The sequence below is a fragment of the Phoca vitulina genome, unplaced genomic scaffold (genome assembly GCF_004348235.1).
Source record: "Phoca vitulina isolate PV1807 unplaced genomic scaffold, GSC_HSeal_1.0 scaffold4, whole genome shotgun sequence".
Lineage (NCBI taxonomy): Eukaryota > Metazoa > Chordata > Mammalia > Carnivora > Phocidae > Phoca > Phoca vitulina.
In genome coordinates this window covers 15,250,858-15,257,081 of record NW_022589707.1, presented here as the reverse complement: position 1 = coordinate 15,257,081, position 6,224 = coordinate 15,250,858, and positions in this window count along the sequence as shown.

Here is a 6,224-nt window from a genome sequence, read left to right as displayed (position 1 = left end):
CATCCTGAGGCTTCCTTACAGCTTTGCCTTCTTCCACCACTGGGGAGCAGGGATAATGGGTCTCTCTGTCCTGCCCCCAGGGGAAGGCAGGTCCTCTGAAGAAGCAAGCAGGCCACTGAAGAGCTGAAAGGGTCTGTGTAATTCTGAGGCAGAAAACAAGACTTCCATTGGCAAGGGCCAGACTTTTGTTGTTTTCGTCACAAAAGAAAAGGGTTGTGGGACCCGTGATTTGGCCCCTGCAGGACACAGAGCACAGGGTTTTACTATAAATCACAGATATGGAAGAAAGCAGAACAAGTCCCCCTTTCTACGTGCCCTGTAAAAGAAGACAGAGGTTGAATCAGTGGGAGGTGGGTATCAGCGGGGATCAAAACTCTAGGTAAGGCCCATGTCCAACATGGCAACTGAGCAACAGATGAATAAGGGCTGCGCAAGGGGTCTAGAAAGCTGATTAAAACGTATCCATGGGTGTACCCATATGGCCGGGTTCACCTGAGCAGTGCAGCTACTGGGAGCTCTGAAAAAAGAAATGGTGAGGAGGCCTGGGGTAGAGGCAAGAAGGCTGAGCCCAGGGGCCACGGAGGCACCGTGGCCCAGGGATGCCTATGCCCAGGAGCAGTTGGGCCATGAGGAGGCCTGAGGAAGTCAGGGTAAAGAGCACCTGAAGAACCCAGATCATCTCCAGGGGAAGAGCCAACAACCGGGGAGGAGAGCATCCTGTTTGGGGCCGCAGTTCCTCAAGAGAGGCGGAAATTTTTTTTAAGCTGGAAGTGATTTGAGCAAGCTAGAATTTCCAAGCTAACGTCTTCTGCTATTAGTGGAAATATGAGGCCACGGGCTGAATTAGTATAAGCTATAGACAAATAAAGCAAGTTATACCTTGCACACTGGAGTCTGTGATTATAACTTTTGTACCCTCTGCGCAAATATTTTCATTTCATCCTCTTGGGGCGGATACTACCGTTATTAATAAGCTTGTATTTCAGACGAGGAAAGCACGATCATGATTTGGAGAGGTTTTAAAGGCCGCATGAGGCCACATGGATGGGAAGTGGTTGAGGGAGATTTGAACTTGGGTGTGTCTAACTCCCCAAACCACCACGTCGCCATTTGTCCAAGTGTGACGTGTGACCACACCCGTAGCAGAGTGCATGGGGAGTTGTTTAATGTGAAGGTGGTTGTGTTCCATTGGGGTGTACCCCCGAATCTGTATTTTTGCCATCTGCCCCAGGACTTGTGAGGTCCCCTAAAGGCTGAGAACCACCTGCCCTCCTGCCTCCCAGAAGAACACATTTGAGTTTTCCTGGGGAAGTTGGGGCTCAGCATCTCCACCCTCTGCCATTATCCGTTAGAGCTGAAGGTGGTTACCACAGCGGGAGGCTGGTCATCCTTCTCCAAGATGTTCCCAAGGGGCTGCCGTGGCCCTCACCTAAAGCAGTGTGGTCTGGAGACCACAGGCATCAATACAAAGTCTGGAAATACAAATTCTCAGGCCACCCCAGACCTACTGAACCCAAATCTCTGGGGATGGGACCCAGGTGATGCTCATGCCACGCTGGAGAGTCGTTGCCCTCGAGGCAGGAGTATCTGGACCTTGATGGGTTTCTCAGTAACAACAGTGAAAATAATAAGCTTTTCTAGCACCTAGCCAGGCATGGTTCCAAGTGCATTACAGGATTCAACACATTGCCTCCTCACAGCTCTAAGAAGTAGGACTCTTACTGTCTGGATTTTCAGATGAAGAAGCTCAGACTTCGGGTAGTAGCTAAGGGGCACCCAGCTAACTGAGTGGCAGTCGTGCCCTGAGTCGTGCCCAGAGCCCCTGAGGACCAAGGGCCAGGAACTTGTTCTCATAGCCATGTTGGTAAGACCCGTGTACAGCCAATAGACTCATGAAAGTTGGAGCTGAAACTGCTTTACAGAAGGGGGTCTTCTTGAAAGGCACCTTTCTCTTTAAAATCCTTCAATGAGTTAACCACCCCCCTGCCCCACCCAAGATGCTACATGGCTGGCCCTGGGGACCTCTCCCACTTTGCCTGAACACCTTGCTCATCGGCCCCAACCTCACCAGCCTCCTCTCAGTTCCTTCCCAACTGGAAGCATTTGCACAAGATGCTCCTTCTTTCTGGAACATTCTCTCCTCTCTTCCTCCAAATGGCCCACTCCTTAAATTTTTCCCTTCAATATAAATTCCTCACCAGTCCTTCTAGAACCACCCATTAGAAGTGGATCTATTATCCTCTTTTCCAAGGCCTTATGTATTTCCGTGATTACAATGATAATTAATTGACTTCTTTGTTGTTTTGTTTCTGCCACTAGTTTGGCTGCTCTGTGAGGGTAGGGACCATGTTTGGGTTCTTCAGCCTCACTCAGCTCCTGTCAGGTGCACAGTAGATACTCAGTATCTGTGGAAAGAGTGTTTCTCCTCCTCGGCCTCATACAGATTAGTACTTAGGTTTAGTATCAGGTGACGGAAACCCACCTTACTGAGGCTTAATCAGATCGGGGTTTTATTTTTTTCATGTACTAAGTTGCCTGAGGTGGGCAGAGCAGCCCACCTGACTGAACGTGACTCCTTGAGGCACCTGGGACCCAGGCCCCCCTGGCCTGGCCTGTTTCCTACTCTGCCATCATTGCTACACCCCGTCATGTGACTGAGTTCCAGGCAGGAAGGGCAGGGGTGAGCCCGCAGCTGGCTGGCCCGTCCGGGGACTTCAGCTTACACTCTGTCGGCTGGGCTTGTGTCAGGTAGTCATGCTCAGCTGCAAGGGAAGCTGGAAAATCACCTTATAGCTGAGCACGTTGCTGCCCCAAATAAAATTAGAGTTCGGTTGGTAAGGAGAATGGGGAGAATGGGTATTGGAAAGACAGCCGGCCGTCTCCGGAAGCTTCTCTGAAGGGAGAGAAGATCTGAAGGGGTCTCTGAATCAGTTTCTTTGCTCTAGTTAAATTGGCTGACTTAACCATCAAGCCAGAGAACTTTCCAGGGTCCTTTAAAAGCTTCTGGTCCAACCCCCTCCTCTTAAAGTTATAAAGACTGGGGGTCTCTGGATCATTGAACTTCTGTGTGGCCCTACATGAACCTAACGGCTGAGAGAAGACTAAAGCCAGGGGTCTTCCTCCTCTGACTGAAGGGTCTCCTCAGCAAGCCCAGGAAGGTGATGGCTGGAGGGGTTTAAGTGTATCAAGTAAAAGCTCAAGACTTAAACATGCAAGTTTTAGAGATACTACAGAAAGTATCTTTTTCGTAAAATCTGAACTTTTTTTTTGTTTTTCATTTCTTAGGTATATAGTGCTAAATAGGAGTTCAGTTTTTCTACATTCTGCTTGGTTTTTTTTTTTTTTTTTTCCTTTCCCCTTCCAACAAACTGCTCTTTTTAGGTATGTTTTTTCATCCTTTCACCAGTAAAATTTATGAGCATTTATTTAAAAGAAAAAAACATTGGAAAAACTGAAGAGAGAAAGAGTGATTATACATATGGAAAGCTATAAAGAGCCACAGTGAATGTGTTGCGGTTATTGCTTTCTTAAAAAAACAAACCAGGCAGGCAGTTTGGAACCTGAAAGAGTCCTGTGTGAGGGCAGGCAGGCGACAGAGGCTGCGAGTGATGGGCGAGTGGCCGGGGGCCAGGGAGGCCAGGGAGGCCAGGGAGGCCAGGGAGGAGACGTTAGCTGCCTCCACCCCCACTCCCGCCCTCCTCCATCTCCCCTCTGACCGCCCCAGACAGGCCCAGAGAGAAAATGACTTTCCCGAAAACACAAAATTAAATTTAAAAAAGCTTCTTCAGAAAAATAAGATGGCCCAGACAGCCCCTTACCACAGGCTGAGGGAATCCAGTGATCGCCGCCCTGCCAGGGCGTCACACCCTGGTGAAGTCACACCACATCTCGAGTTTGGGGGGGGCAGGGGGGGCAAGCCATGTTCTTCTGGGGACGGGGGTGTCCTGAAGGACAACTTTAACCTGTTCGGCCTTCCAATGTTCTCCTTCCCCAAGTATTTGGGACCATCCTCGGGAATGATAACATGTCTGCAAATCCGTTCTTTTGGCTTGCCCCTCGTTCGCCTCCGGCCCCGGGGGCTGCAGTTGGCCTCTTGCCGTCTCCTAACCAGCTTCGCCAAGCTCTGTGGCTCCCCATCCACACTCCTGCCCCTCCATCCACCTCCCTCAATTCCCCCAAAGCCTAGCTAAGACCGCATGGGAACATTTCACAAAATTGTACTTGGGAAATACAATGTAGAAAGTAAAACACTTGGACCGGACGCTGGCTTTGGAGTTGGTTCGTGGCCCTTTGTGGGACAAGCCCTCCCTACGCCTTCACTCTCCTTGGCCCTCTGCCTGTTCCCACGTTGCTTCTCCCCTCCCCCATTTCCTCTTTTACATTATGGGACATTCCTGCTTAGATCTTCTCTCTTCCGTCTCTGTTCTGGGATTTGGGCTCTGACTTGACATTTCCTAAAGACCCACTGGAGTGTTTCTCTCTTCAGGTTACAAATTCTGCCTCCTTTCCGGACACAAGCACCACCAGCCACTTTATTATATGTGCTGCCGAAGCGAGCACGCCCACCAGCCACTTTAAAGTGATAATTCTGCAGCTTCCAGGGAAACAAACAAATAGCTTCTACTGGGCACTCAGTTATGAAAGCAAAGCTCAAGGAGGCTGCTGTCAGAGCTTCCTCCTCCCAGCCTTCCACGAAGCCCCACGGCCTGCAACCTCCCGCCACAGTGTCAGCAGGCCGCGGCCCTCTCGACCCGCACTGTCCTGGGAACACTCGCCCATCGCAAGTCCCAGGGCCCCTCTGGCTCTACTCCGATCTGCCCACAAACCTGGGAAGGCTCTCTGTACTCTGCCCAGACCTGTCACCAGGCTGTGATTTTTTTGGGGGTAAAAAATACAAATGTCTTAGAATCATAAAGTGTCACAGCTGGAAGGGACCCCAGAGATCCTTCTGTCCTACCCCCTCATTTCATAGATAAGGAAACTGAGGCTCAGGGATGTGCGGTGACCTCCCCGAGTTATATAATGGTTTTGTGGCAATCTACTTTTGGATGGCATTCCCTCTCCCGTTTTGCTCTCTTCTGAAGTTAGAGAATGTCTGTGTTAGCTGTGTACTTTCTTCAGCCATGTGTGACAGAAAGCCAACTTGATGAAGCTGGAGGGGGAGAAAATGGAATTAGTTGGCTCATCTCTAGAGCTGTGGTGAGGGTGTGGTGGCTAGACCCACCTGAATCGCCTGGCCTCAGAGTTGGGAAGGGTGGTCCCTAGGGGAAGACAGAGGTGCTGTTACCAGAAGGAGGAGGATGCTGGGCAGGGAAAATGAGAGATGTCCATTACAGTCCACCACTTAGCTGCGTCAGGTTCTCATAGACTTCTCTTCCCATGCACACAATTGTATCCCATACAGCCTTAAACACACTTGCCAAAGCGAGACAGCTGAAATCTCATCCAGCTACTGCATTCGGCCATTTTCACTGTGCCTGTTTGTGCTATTTGCAAGGATATCCCTTGTCCACAGTCCTCCTTTGATCCCTAATATGGACATGGACTGATTCTCCTGCCTTTTTTTTTTTTAAATTTTTTTATTGTTATGTTAATCCCCATACATTACATCATTAGTTTTAGATATAGTGTTCCATGATTCATAACACCCAGTGCTCCATGCAGAACGTGCCCTCCTCAATACCCATCACCAGGCTAACCCATCCTCCCACCCCCCTTCCCTCCAGAACCCTCAGTTTGTTTTTCAGAGTCCATCGTCTCTCATGGTTCTTCTCCCCCTCCGATTTCCCCCCCTTCATTCTTCCCCTCCTGCTACATTCTTCTTCTTCTTTTTTTCTTTCTTAACAAATATTGCATTATTTGTTTCAGAGGTACAGATCTGAGATTCAACAGTCTTGCACAATTCACAGCGCTTACCAGAGCACATACCCTCCCCAGTGTCCATCACCCAGTCACCCCATCCCTCCCACCCCACCCCCCACTCCAGCAACTCTGGGTTTATTCTTATCTGAGTTTTACCATGCCCGATTTTTACAAGCACCTGCCTCTAAACTCTTTAAATAGGGGCACCTGTGTGGCTCAGGCGGTTAAGTGTCTGCCTTGCGTTCGCGTCATGATCCTGGGGTCCTGGGATGGAGCCCCACATCCGGCTCCCTGCTCCGCGGGGAGTCTGCTTCTCCCTCTCCCAATGCCCCACCCCCCCCACCCCCAGCTCCTGTGCTCTC